We start from the raw sequence: 13,742 nt of genomic DNA, 5'->3' as shown, positions 1-13,742 counted from the left end.
GATCCCGGTTCTTACTCCAGCAGGTGGTGGACTTTAAAAGTTCTTGTTTGTAAGCTGACACATTTACGACGAGCAACGCCGGCCAAGCAGCCTGTGCGCAGCCTGGCAGGCAAGATTCCCTTCTGGTGGCGTACAGAGTGGTGCAGTGCATTGTGGGCTTCCTTCTGGCCAGACTGCCGCACAGGGCCCCCGGACTCACCTACAACTGTTTAATCACAGAGGGCCATTCTCATGCAAATGTGCGTTAATCAACGCACAAGGAGATTGTTTTAATCGGATTGCTGGTTTTCGCTTTGTCTTGCTCTGCCTTCAGAACTTGGGAGCGCTTCGGGAACAAAAAGTGCCATTGTCGCATGGCAGTAAGCCAGTAATTCCTCTTGCGGCTTTTTGACGTTAGCACAATCCCGACGACAGACAGATTCTCCGCGGGGACCTGCGCGGAGACTGGACCTTTGTGCGATCTCACCCCTGAACCCGGGTGCTGTCCCCTCGAATTAACTTTAAAGCGGAGCTGCGTTGCTACACTGCCCTGGTGCCCGGATCTGAACCAGCAAACCTGAAAGTCAAACCACAACGCACACAGGATCTGGGATGAAATCTCCTCTGAGTATCACTGTTTTGAGCTGCAAGACACACAAAGTAACGCAATTGATCCCAAATGTATTAGTCTCGTGTTAGGTTTTTACAATAAATAAAAATCTACTGCTAATCGACTTTTGAAACCATCGCTTTACACCATTGTGATAAAGAGAATGACGGCGGCTGTCAAGTGACTGACTTGTGCCACATCGCCTTGGGTTTTGTGTGACGGATGCCCCTGCCAGTGCCAGTGCATTTCTGCCTGCCAGCAGGCCTTTAATCCCTCCTAATGGGGGTTGTCATCTCGCTGCTAATTTAAATGCTCAAACCACGAAGCTCCCCCACCTGGCTGAGATAATCCCAGCGCGAAGGGCCCCCTTTCCCCACAGCTAGCCGCCTCGTTTTGGGGCCCAGGGGCCCGGGGGCCTCACCACCCTCCTACACAACAACAGCATCTTTCAATCATCTCTCCCTGATTGTATTAATCTTATCTGTGTTTAATTACATTTTTTAAGATTATTGCTGTATGCCATCTTTGCACACTGTGGGGGCCGCAGAGGGCTGCTCATTTCAGATGCATTTTCATTTGGGCACAAATCCCCATCAAAGGCTGCCAGAAATTATAGAGGAGCCTTTTTTTTAATGCTGGGGGAGTTTATAAACTTCACCTTAAAGCCTGAAGTTATGTGGGTAATAATGCTGCAACTGTAATTGTTATAAGATTATAAATTAGGAATAATACAGGATTTAACGTAAAATTGGGATTTTGTGAAATAAGTATATTGTATCCTTTAAATAAAGAGGCAATTTTCTGAATGAAGGATTGCTAAAATTATGTATCTAACACACGTTTTATGACTGACAAGGTGGAAAAATTAAATTTTGAGATGTAATTAAGTGACAATATAAGAAATTACATTCAGATTTAGTCTTGATTCTTCATAAATGAGAGACAATATCATTTTTTATTCTAATATCGCATAACACCGAAGTCAATACTGGAAATATAGTGAAGATGAGACAAAAAGTAGGAAACGCATTAAAAACTAGTAGTTAAAGTTTGGTTTGCTGTATCTAAGACGGGCTCTCCTAATTTTTTTTCATTTAGTATCATTATTATTGGGGTCGTTATTATTTAGATGTGCATCTAATTTTAAAATTTAGAGCTCTATCTTGAAATGTAACGTGATTTGTTTCTTTTATGCATCAAACCCAGGAGAGGGAATAAAAAGCAGAACAGAGCAGGAGTCAATTTATTTCCGTTCATCATTTCAGTTCTAAAGGCAGGAGGGCGTTGGTTGATGATTTAATTAGCCGCGGGCTAATTTTGCCGTTTGAGATTGGCACGCCTTCCGACTTTATCTCTGGAAGACGCAAATGAACAGTTTTAACATAACAGTAACTAACAGGTGTTTCAGCGTGTACCAACTCCGCCTAATGAAGCTACAATGGCTGGTTGTGATTGCAATCAGAGACGCGATTCACAAGTAAACAATCAGCCATCTGGTCAGATGAGGAGTTGCCGCGTGTTTGATTGCAAATATATCAGTTTCCTCGGCACTGGCCTACTGCGCTCAAACACACCGTCGCGTTACTGAAAATAAAGTCATATTTTTCGTCACAGGTGTCACTGAAAGCGTGCCGCAATATTTACATAGTGCAGTGATGAATATTAGCACCGGCGAGCCCAGGACGTCCGTCTGAGTGTTCTGCTGCGACTATAAGGCTTTTAGTAATCAGCAGGACTTGGTGTAGCACTTTGATAGAACAAGAGGTAATGGCGGCACACAGAGAGGCCGCCGTGTACGACATTTCTGTGCGGGGCTGGAGTTTCAACCCGTTTGCCGAGGTAAACTAAGACCAGGGAGAGTCGGCTGCCTTTCCCCTACACAGGGGGCATTGGACTTTTTAAAACATATTCACACACGTGCGCGCAATGAAAGATTTGATGTTCAAAGGTAGTGCACCTGAAAAGAGCCGACGCCGCGTGCAGCTACATCACATAGGATTACACGCACATATCTGTAGCACTTGAAGCTGTAAAATAAATGTGACGGACAGCGCGGCCGATTTGAATAATTTTCCCTGAGCGCGAGGGCAGATCTGGGGGGGGGGGGATAAAGGGGATGAGGCCCACGGAAATGATCACTTGACTTCAATCAACCCAATTTCAACCGAAATGTTTGATCCTTCTTTTGTCGAATCCTTGTACGATCAAAAGTCGAACCGCCGCCGATTGACCGGAACATCCCTACACATGACCGGAGGCCACGGCGGCAGGTTAATGGGGAAAATGATCACGTGACAACATTTATTTTGATGTCGCTATTCTGCAAATCCACAGCCCTTAGACGTGGCCTCTAATTCTCCTGGCGCTCTGGGTGTATCCATGGCCGCCGCAAGTCTCTTCAGAAGTGCCATTATCGGTCGTGCTGTATAACGCTGGAGGACGAGCCCGGTGCACGTGTGACATGAGAAGAGAAGCGCCGTAATGAACCCCCTCAACAAAGAAGCGCTGATAAAAGGATTAACTAATTAAATTAACAGAGTAAAGTACTTTATAACTGTTAATTATGTGGTTCCCTCGGCTGCTCTGGGCCACTAGCACCCTTTGTCTGAAAGCCCCCTTGTCTGTACTAATTGACCTCTGGGGAGCTCTTTTGGTGTGTGCGTATGTGCGTGCGTGGGCGTGGGCGTGTGCGCATGGGAGGGTGCCTTACACAATCAGATGGCACGTAAAAACAAACGGACAATTTACTTTGGCGCAGACTGACACTTGGTGGAACGTGGGGACACTTGCTTAAATGACCTTGAATGTGCCACCAGAGAATAATGCCTCTCTCGGGGTCGGGCCCCTCGGCAGCCCCACACTGCACTTAGAGGAGTGGGGGAGGATGGGTGGGGGGGCTCAGCATCTATACATCGAGTTAATGCTCTGAATTGAACACATCCCTCGTTTCAAAAAGATAAAGATTTGTTTACTTTCGGGAGGTTCTTTATTTTTGATCCAATTCTGGATGACACATGGGAACCAGAACATGTGCGCATCGTTTATCACTAAAATTCTGGCATCAGTGTACAATACGAGGCTTCGTCAAAAAGCGCACAGATGTTTTTAATTTATGCACAGTGTCCTTCAACGTTTTCATACCATCACAGAGGCAGATGCGGATACTCCATTGTGTTTGTCGCTGACTCCTTAAGTGCGTGGCCAATCATATTATCAATTCCTATTGCTGCGTCAAAAGGCTGATAGCTGTGACCCAGTCCCCTGGCTGTTCCCGCCTGAGCCAGCTCTGTCTTTTTCCAGTCCTCCTTTAAGGCCCTTCAGGCCCGGTCACCGAAACCCTAATGACGTCCTTGACGCACAATCCATCAGTTGGCAATTACAACATCTGTCGCCATGAGAAAGCTGCCCACAAAGATGGCTCCGGTAACTCTTCCTCCCCCTCGATCGTGTCTGGGTTTGGGTTGCGTGCTGCTGGTGGGGGGGTTGCAGAGTTGTTGGGGTCGTGTGGGTGGAAGGGGAGGGGGTGACCACTTTGTGCAGTAAAAAGAGGCCGCCCACAACACAGACAGACATGTTGACAGCAAACACAAACATTGCAAAACAAATGGTTCACGCCTACCTCTTTAGACTTCCATTCAAATGCACTCCACAACTCTGTGAAAGTGCTCTATCTTCTATAGAGGGAAGAACCTACCAGCTGCCATCGTCTCTCCTCACTATAAAGAGAACCTTTCACTTCGGAACAATGAGAGGGCTTCTCTTGTCTCTTGGCTCACAGTCTCCGCTGCACCGCGTTACATTTCAATAGCCATACATCAATGCAGAACACTCCAGAAGTGACGGGGCCGATCTGAATCAGCCGTCAGGACTTTTGTCAACGTCAGCACGCAGGCGCCGGGACCGTGATTCAGCGTTCACCTCCAATCCTCATTGTCGCATCCGGTGTTTAACCAGCAGGCATCTGATTTACAAATGTGCGCGTTAACGGCGTGCCGGCCAAATCCGCGAAGGTGTGTTTTGGGAGGAATAAATCCTGTGTCAGGTGGATACATTTGCAGATGACGCTTTTGATGCTGCCTTTTCTGTGGCACAGTGGGTGGAAGGTGTGGGACTTTGCCTTGCTTTTCTTTCGGCCCTTTAAGTGGAGCACCGGATAGATGGCATGACATCACGGGCCAAGCCTGCAGCACAATGCAAAGGTCATGCGGCCCATTGATCTAGGGGGCCCCTGATAGAAACCCCCTGTATTATAGGACCGCGCACGCGGGGTCTTATACACACTGAGCCATAGAAACGGACCACAAATGGAGCCTTGTTGTCTTCCTATTCAGGCCCTGCAATCAGCGGATTTACACTTTGATGTGGAGCTGTGAAATAAAGCCCTTTCGAGCGCTGACCTTTATCGACTGACAGATTAAAATCCATAGCCCTTTTCTCTCCTCTTTCTCTCTGAAACTACATATCTGAGTTACAGTCCAGCTAGCTTGTCTCTGAAGCCGAGCACTTATAAAGTAGCCCTTTTCTTCCCTTTTCTTTGCTTTGCTCTCTGACTCTTGTGCCTGGCTGCTAACGTGAAATCAGGTTTTCCCGACATTGGATTGCCGTAAAGATGTGAGGGCCACAGTTTACTGGTCTAGAATTCTCTTATTGATTATCTTTGGAAGGAAAGTCAACATTCACTTGACAAAGTCAATATTGGTGCTGATGCAGGTGAATCTAACAAGCACATCCTCCTACCAAACAGAACTATATAACTTTTATTCGATGTACCTTATTTTAAAAAACTACTCAAATAAGATTAACTAGATTCTGGTTGAGTCCACAGCACATAGACAATATACTGTTCTGAGCTAAAAAGTAGAAGTACAAAGCTACACATTTGCTTTTGGTTTGATACAGTTAATATCACGGTCCCAACTCCTCCAAACACAACAACACAGCTCCCATTTTATTTTCCCAAAGCTCTATAGTTTCTAATTCTTCCCAGATGCCCACTTGGACATCTCGCTGTCTGCTGTTCCCCCAGAAGTGCCAGCTTGAAGCAAATGAACAGAAACAGAATCTGTCACTCCTCTGTTCACTATCAGGCCAACTGATTTTGATGGCCCATTTCTGCTTCGTCAGACGCATGCCAAATCCCACCATAAACCGCTATAGAACACTTAACAACCAAGTAATGTCACGGTAGACCAGCTATGTGACACGCTTACAAAATCTCGTAGCCATATCCACTTAATTCGGCTAGTGCTTTCGGAATGCTCACATGAGAATTCTGCCAGTCTACAGAGAATTAACAGCACTTCCAGCGAACCAGCACTCGGGCTACCCTGACTTGGAAATGCTAGCCCATGAGCCTCTCTGAGAGATATTTACTGCAAGGATCAGAGCCGTGCACTTCTGTCCGCTACTCAAATTGCATTCGTGTAACGGCCGTTCTGTTACTACGAGCCTTTGTTTGAGAGTCGTTAATTTGTTAGCAAAACAATCCCGCCCTTAGCGCAGCGAGTTAAAATGGTCTAGAGCAGGACGGACCGTGAAACTGCCGTTTGTTTTCAGGGTGCAAAGTGAAAGGCAAAACAATTACGACACAGTGCAACCAGGTCCTGAGTGTGCAACAATGACAAGAGAATTGTGCCTTGAGGCGGAAAACACTTACACACCAGAGATGGAGAACGAGGTTTCTTGTTTTTTTGTTTTTTTCTGGTTGATGAGCATAAAGTACACGGTCCATTTGGACAAACAGGAAGAAACAACAAGGTGCACTGTGAGAAAGCTGAAACAAAGACAGCCCAAAAAAAAAAAACAGAGCCATGAAATATTCATGTGATATATTTACTGACAAGCTACTAGAACTGGCCGCCCTCTTTGGGGACTTTGGGGAGAGAGAACTTGCGCTTGACTGACAACCGCTAGGTGCAGAGACACACGCACAAGCCCTGCACACACAAAAACACACTCACACCACACACACACTTGTGAAATTATAACTGGATGGGAGCAAGGACAACCCCACTAAAACCTCCAGAGGACCAGGTCTGAGACCACTAGAGACCTGACAAAGAGGCCCACATGTGGTATGCTCTCAGGAGCACTTTTTCTTGTCTTGTGCAATAAAAACCATAAAATTTGCGGGTAGAGGGAATTATGTAAGCCGGAGACATTCCTTCTTCGTCCCACCCCACTCCCGCCTCTCCTCCAACCTTGCTCCTTCCCTGAAATTTCAAACTTTTGCCTACCTAAAAGAAATTTGCAGCATATTTCTTTGCCACAGGAGGTGGTTATGACAAATTAGAAGTCTATGAATGTTCTGATGGTGTAAAGGCTCCAGCTGTCACCGGGGAGATGATGATCAGGTTTCCAAGCTGCATGGTCTCTTGGCGCCACAAAGAGTTCCATATGGTCATCCAAATGCTGCACCTAAATCTGCTCCTAGTCTGCACCCTGGAGCTGAGTACTGCTACTGAATTAGTCACATGGCTTGTGAGCATATGAGGATGATGATTAAAATGAAATCATATGTAGTAGAGCTGAGTGGAGGTTTTGCATTCGGATTAGCAGGTATATACAACATATTTACATTCATTGCATATTTGTTATGCATCGTTTTGTGTGTGTGGGGGGGTAACCTTTAGCTTTGTTGGTAGGCGATAGAAATATGATAATAGGCAAATGCTATTTTCAAGCTTTGTAGCGTAGCAATAAAGATCCATCTGGTTCTAAACCAATGCAGGAGTTGAAACACAATAAGGCTTAAACCAAGTGCTTCTTCACCAACCTGCATGTCAACCCCCCCTCCCCGAGCCTTTCGTGGCTGAACAATGACAGGCAGAGGATCGGTGATCTATAATTAACCGGTGGGTCGGCGTTGATGTCATTGACGCAGCGTGGGGGTGTAAGGTGGCACTGCCAAGGCACCTGTTGTTGTGGAGCGTGGCATCTGATATCATTACCTACCCAGCCGGAGCGCCAACGTCCCCGCTGGGTCGCGAACTGTCCGAGCTTACCCGTCACAGTCACCTTGCGAACACACACATATATATGGAACACACACACACACACACGTCATCATCCACTGTCATCATATCCTCCCCTTTACATAACTAACTCTGACAGCCCTCGCACCTAGAGGGCAGAGATCCACAGAGAGTTTCAATTACTCTTAATGATGTTTTGATGGTAGATGGTTAACTTATGCAACCTCCGGTACAGAGCTGTGCAAATATTTGAGGCTGAAATCTTCAAAATCTACACGATGTGGGGTTTTACGCCTAAAGGGCACAAAGAAACAGCCCAGTGTTTTGGAAATGTTTTTGATCAGAGTGAAAATGGGATCTTTTGCGTGCATTAGCACAAATGTTGCAAGGAAACTTTACTGCATTAGTGCGAAAAAAACATCTTATTGAATAACCCAGAAGAATGAGTGACTCCAAAAGACATGTATGCTATCAAATAAAAAGTTTAAGTAAAGGTTAAAGATAGTTTAACAATGGTTTTGAATTTAGTTTATCTAACTTGCTATTTAACCGTGCTTTTAAACCAATTTGCATTTCTTACTGGGAATTATTAATGGGAACAACTGTCAGACTTAAAAGACGTATAATACATTTCCACTTCAATGGAACCCTGCACATTTTCTCCCTTAGTTTCCAGCAAGAATAAATCCTAAATCTGCATAAATGTCTGCAATTATCAGGGCTGACATATTTTCCAGTCCATTTTCAAACTGGTTTCTAAAGACAGACGGGGGATTTTGGCCAAGAGATTAAGGAGCCAAAGCCGCGATCTGTTGATTTTAGCCAGACAAAACACCAAAGAGAAGGCAACTGTTACACACTGGAGTATTATTAATGGGCAGAACATTTTACAGTCAGACAATGTGACCGTTCCGGCTGAATTCAGTGCATTAGTGTTGCAGCTTTCCCAAGCAGATCAGAATGCTTATAAGCCCAGAGCACTGACTGGGATTTCACAGCCCAAACTGATTTTCAGGCTGGCAGAGCAGAAACACACACACACACACACACACACACGCACACACACACACACACACACACACACACACACACACACACACACTCACCACATCTACATTCTTTCAAATCCTTCCTTTATACACTAGTAATGACCTAAGCTCCAAGGGCAAACTCCTGCAATCCACTGTATGTTTCAAATGAACTGTGTTTTAGTGACTCCAATTGGTGAAGATGGAAGGACAAAATCTTTTTTTTTTTTTTTTTAGGAATCTTCACACCATTTGTCAAACTGCTTTTGCTCACAACCACATTGAGGTGAGTGTGACGCTGATGTGCAGCCTAGGCCGTGTGCCCCATATGTGTATTTATACTCTGCACGTAGTGATCTTTGAAATGTTTGCTGCATTTCTCCGGATGCAGTAACTGTCAAAAATCCATCAATATAAAGGCCTCATGGCTGCTCCCTTGCCTCCCTTACAACTACTGCTCATTTTTACAAACTTCTGAGCAACAGCCCTGTTTTAATCTCTTATGCCATTATGTGGCGCAGCTCTAACGGTATTTCTTCAGGGAGACGACCGTTTGCCTTTTCATTAATGGCTCTGAGAGTTAGAAATGCACTGTCCTCTGGGACGGCGTGTCAAGGTTTGGGGATTTGAGTGAATTTTCCTGTAAGAATGGCAAGAGTCAGAGCCCCTGAGGCAAACAGACAGGAAATATCTTCATCTGCATTGAGCCTTTGTTGGCACATTCACACACACCGAACATGTGTGTGTACTCCCAAACACCTCGGCGCATCCACGCGCTGCGGCGTACATCTGGGTTGTGTTGCAGTGATGGTCGGCCCCTGAGTGTGCACCCTCAGTGGCAGTGCGTGGGTGAGGGCCAGGGTCCAGTGCACCATGGTGTGGGCTCTCCATCACTCTGCCTCGTGGCTTGACAGGCCTTGGCTCTGGGGCCCGTCAAGGTCTTGCTGAGCGCGCTCAAACGGCGCACTGCTGAGACAGGGATCCCGTATCCTTCTAATGGATTACTCACCCACATCACCTGTCTGAGTGGATTCCTTTGACCGACAGGCCCATGCTGACCTGTAGACATGTAGTTATGCGCGTGCAGTCCAAACTTTCAGGAAGTTTTCATCATCAATCCAGCGTTGCCCTCAGCGTTGGTCCCAATACGGCAAAAAGGCTAAAAACAGGCCTGTGGATCTTTCTTCTTACAGGAGTAGGATAATGTTCGGCGTCTAAAAAGGTCATATTTTGTTATTTACCCTTAATTTGGACAGACAGAGAAGCTGGCATCAGTCGCCGAACACCTGCGGACCCCAGTCAGAGCAGCAGCCCTAATCAGCCTAATACATTGGCGTCATATTTAGTGACCAGCCGGCTTTTTTCAAAATAAAGGTCACTCGGTAAGAGATACTCTGTCCCCCAGGTCTCACTTAATGGCCAGCTAGTGAAGCTTTAAAAACTAAGCGGACAATCTGCTTAAACCAGGGGCTAACGATCACTTTTTGGATGTATACACTCGAATCACTGTTAAGATTATTTTATTCCATACCATAAATACAGTTCTATGGGAGAAATTAGGAAGCACAGGGGGAATCGAGCCATGGCAGCTGAGATTAGAGCTTCTTAACTAGATGGCCACAAGACACCTGATTTTCTGAAGTTTTATTGACAAAACCATCAATCAAGATAATAAAAATAACCATTAGTTGGAGCCCCACAATCCTATAAATAGGATGTAAAAAAAATCTTTAGGTTATTACTTCTACACATCGGTCATTCTGGATTATGGAGGACTATTAGTTCAAGGTTAAGAACAAGCCAGTCCTTTCTCGCTCAGACAGTAACAGGACGTCATTTCCAGAAGGAGGTGACATGCTATTGCCTGTAAATGATAGCTGCAGAGGTCAGCTATTGATCTGGTGCTGAAGGGGACCTTAGGGGCATGTTAGGATAGGCTATTGTTGCTTGTCAATGATGCCGTTATGGCTTTGGACTTGACGGGACTGCTGCTATAAATCAAGGTTAAACTAGTCCGCTAATAGCAAATCAATTCAAGTCAATAGGTATTATCATGTGATTAGAATTCAGTCAGGTTAGCCATTAGTCAAACTTTTAATAGCATGTTGTGTCAGAGGGGAGAGGAGGAGGCATGCATGGCTGCACAGAACTGAAGGAACAATGAGGAAGGTATATTGAGATAACCTTTACACCAGAGTAGATATTTCACCTACATTAAGTTTACCCAGGGAATAACCTAGTTGTTATTTAACCAAATGCCTCCTCCATCCACACGCTTCACATCTGAGGGTATCATCAGTCAGATGCGGCGCAGGGACGTATCCATCTAACTATAACCTTTGCAGTCGTGATATTGATGATAAGAACCATTAGGCGTTTCATAGATGCTTGCGCTAGGGCTTTAAGGGCTAACAACGGTCGAGAGGCGAGCCGCCATCCAGGGACGGCTGGCTCATCCGTCTATAGCCGAGCACAGAAGGGAAAGTTATGTCAGCTCGTGGATTTATTTTAATACAGGTGTTTTTTTTAGTGAATTTCTTGACAAATGATACTGAGGTGAATACATAGTAGCATTTGTGATGCTCCTCATGCCCCCTGTCCTGAAGGACAACTGTGACGAGAAAGTTGTGAGGTCGAGTCAAGGTACTTCTGCGACTTTAGGCTCACTAAGTGATATAAATCTCTTCATTTATCCTGTTCTTAGAGAATGCCATGCTTTGCTTTGCATATAATTACTTTATAATCTCTAAACCAATTTGAGAAAAATAAATGAATGCATGAGTCGCATTAATATCTTTCAGTAGACAAATTCCAAAGGATCAATTCCAAATCTTCAGTCTTAGCATGTTTGCTGTGACACTAATGTGCAAAAATGTAAAATACAGCCTAAATCAAATTCAAAACAGCAGCAGGAAGTCTTTATTTTGCATATTCATATGATTACTCGTCCAGGGGACAAAAACATCGGCGTCTATGCTATTGTCCTTTGATTCCCCAGGATGAAAGGCTATCGCCTTTCATTTTTGCACCTTTCTAGCCCAAACCAAGACACTCTGATTTGGTCAAATGTAATTCTAATTTATCATTTTTCTGCCGCGGGCAAAACTCTCTCAAGCCTGGGGCTGTTTGAAAAGCTGTTGGACACAAAGACAGACCCTGGGAACTTTGCCCATGCAGTCAATCAGTCAGACACCCCAGAGTGCCCAGACCCGAACAGCTTGTTTTTTGTCTACAGATATCAAACAACTTCTCCTATCCTGTCAGATAATAATTAAAAAAAGAAAAACACGTTAATGGGAAAGACTCGTTTATGTTTTTAATTTTTTTTATTATTTTCAACGAGTGATGGCTGGTGAGGACGCGGGGTCTTTGTGGTCAGAGGCTGGGCATCAAAGCCAGGCAGAGGTCTGTGACGGCGAAGGCAGCTGGTTTCTCTGTGCTGGACACGGCCACAGGCAGAGCCTCAGCTGCCCTGCAATAAGGACACCGAGCTTTTAAAGGCTAAACTCAACCCTACGAGGACCCAGGCAAACAAACACACGAGCCCGATAGAAAGAAACCTTTGAAAAATGTCCAACTATCTTCTAGACAAGTCCATGCTGAGTTGGGGCACTTTGTGTTCTTCTCACTTAATTTAGATTTGCAGAGGTGCAATTCCACCCCTCCTTTTTTTTTTGCATCCATAACTACAATAAATTTTAGTGTGGTTTTAAAAAATGTGCTGTCCTAGGTACCACCGAGGTCCCACAGAGACTCAAGATGGTCACCCGAAACATGACAAATCACTTAAATTCATTGGAAATAATTCAAGCATACAGAATGTTGACATCCACATCAGCCCCCGCTGTCCCCTTGTGAGACAAATCGAAAGGAAGACTGCAAGCATATTTTTCCATCACCTTTGTGAAGATAATTTTTGGTGGTTGTTGATGTGCGGGCAAAATAGCTCCTACAGCAAATGGCATTTGGGCCCACGGAACCCCCCCCCCCCCCCCACATTCAGCCGAGGCAGGAAAGCGTCTGAAGGACAAAGAGTGAGATCCTGCTGGCATGCTGAGGACAGCTTCATGTCTGTTGTGGTCCTGACTTCACAGTGGGACTAAGAGTCTCTACTGCTGACAGCTTCTCCCTCTCGTCGACCCTGGGCAGGTATCTCCGAGCACGGGGCAGGAATAAACGGGCAATTTTAAACAAAAATATCCAAACAGCAGCAAACCACAGAATTGTCCGGCCTTATTAGAAATATCCCCGGTTGTTTCCCTTTCTTAGTATTCTTTCACTCTCAGAGGGCAAATTTCAAATCCACTCGGAACGTTCAGTACCAGTCTTTGCCTGTAGAGGTCGTGCCACAACAGCAATCTGGTCAAGCTCAGCGGGGGGCCCAGAGAACCACAATATCAGAGGAACAGCACAAGCCGACTAACATCTGTCCATAAAGAGAGAAAATGGCCAGAAGATAGCCATTAGACAGAACACAAATATTCCATTATAAATAAAGCCCATTAGGATGGTTTCTGTGCTGATTTTTCTTTACTTTACTTAAAGATGAACAAAAAAACGATTAAAACATGAAAATAAAATGCCTCAAATCACCAAAAGGCAACAAAGAAGAGTCTGGAGTGTGTCAGACTTTTCGGCTACATGATTGATAAACAATTGCATAAAATATCATCTCTTTTCCTCCGTGGTGATGGAATTTAAACGGACAGCTCATTAGAAAAACACCCTGCAGATCAGAGGTCCTAAATAAAACACGACCTATCTATTGTGATCACGTTAGTCGAGCCATTACTCATTTAACCATTTATTTATTGCCCCATTCATCTGCATAAATATTTAACTATGTCTTGGCATCTTTATGGACTGCTTGTTCTCCTGCTCAATTACAGGGAGCAGTGTCCTACAATGGCCATATGCCTTCTATCCAGTGACGTTATATCGCCACAATTTATTGATGCCAACTTGGGGCGATATCATTCCATTGAGTTTTATGTGTATATCTGTGTAAGGATTAATCTGGGCTTAATGACGTTCCAGCCTGTGCGCTCAGTAGCACCAAAATTATATCCATATCATATGGTATATAATAAATGGGGTGTTCTTTTTGTATAAATGAAATTGTCCATATGGGGCTGCTGTGAATGATGTCTG

This window comes from Takifugu rubripes, chromosome 10 (genome assembly GCF_901000725.2).
Source record: "Takifugu rubripes chromosome 10, fTakRub1.2, whole genome shotgun sequence".
Taxonomy (NCBI): domain Eukaryota; kingdom Metazoa; phylum Chordata; class Actinopteri; order Tetraodontiformes; family Tetraodontidae; genus Takifugu; species Takifugu rubripes.
The sequence above is the reverse complement of the archived record's forward strand: the minus strand, read 5'-3'. Positions refer to the sequence as shown.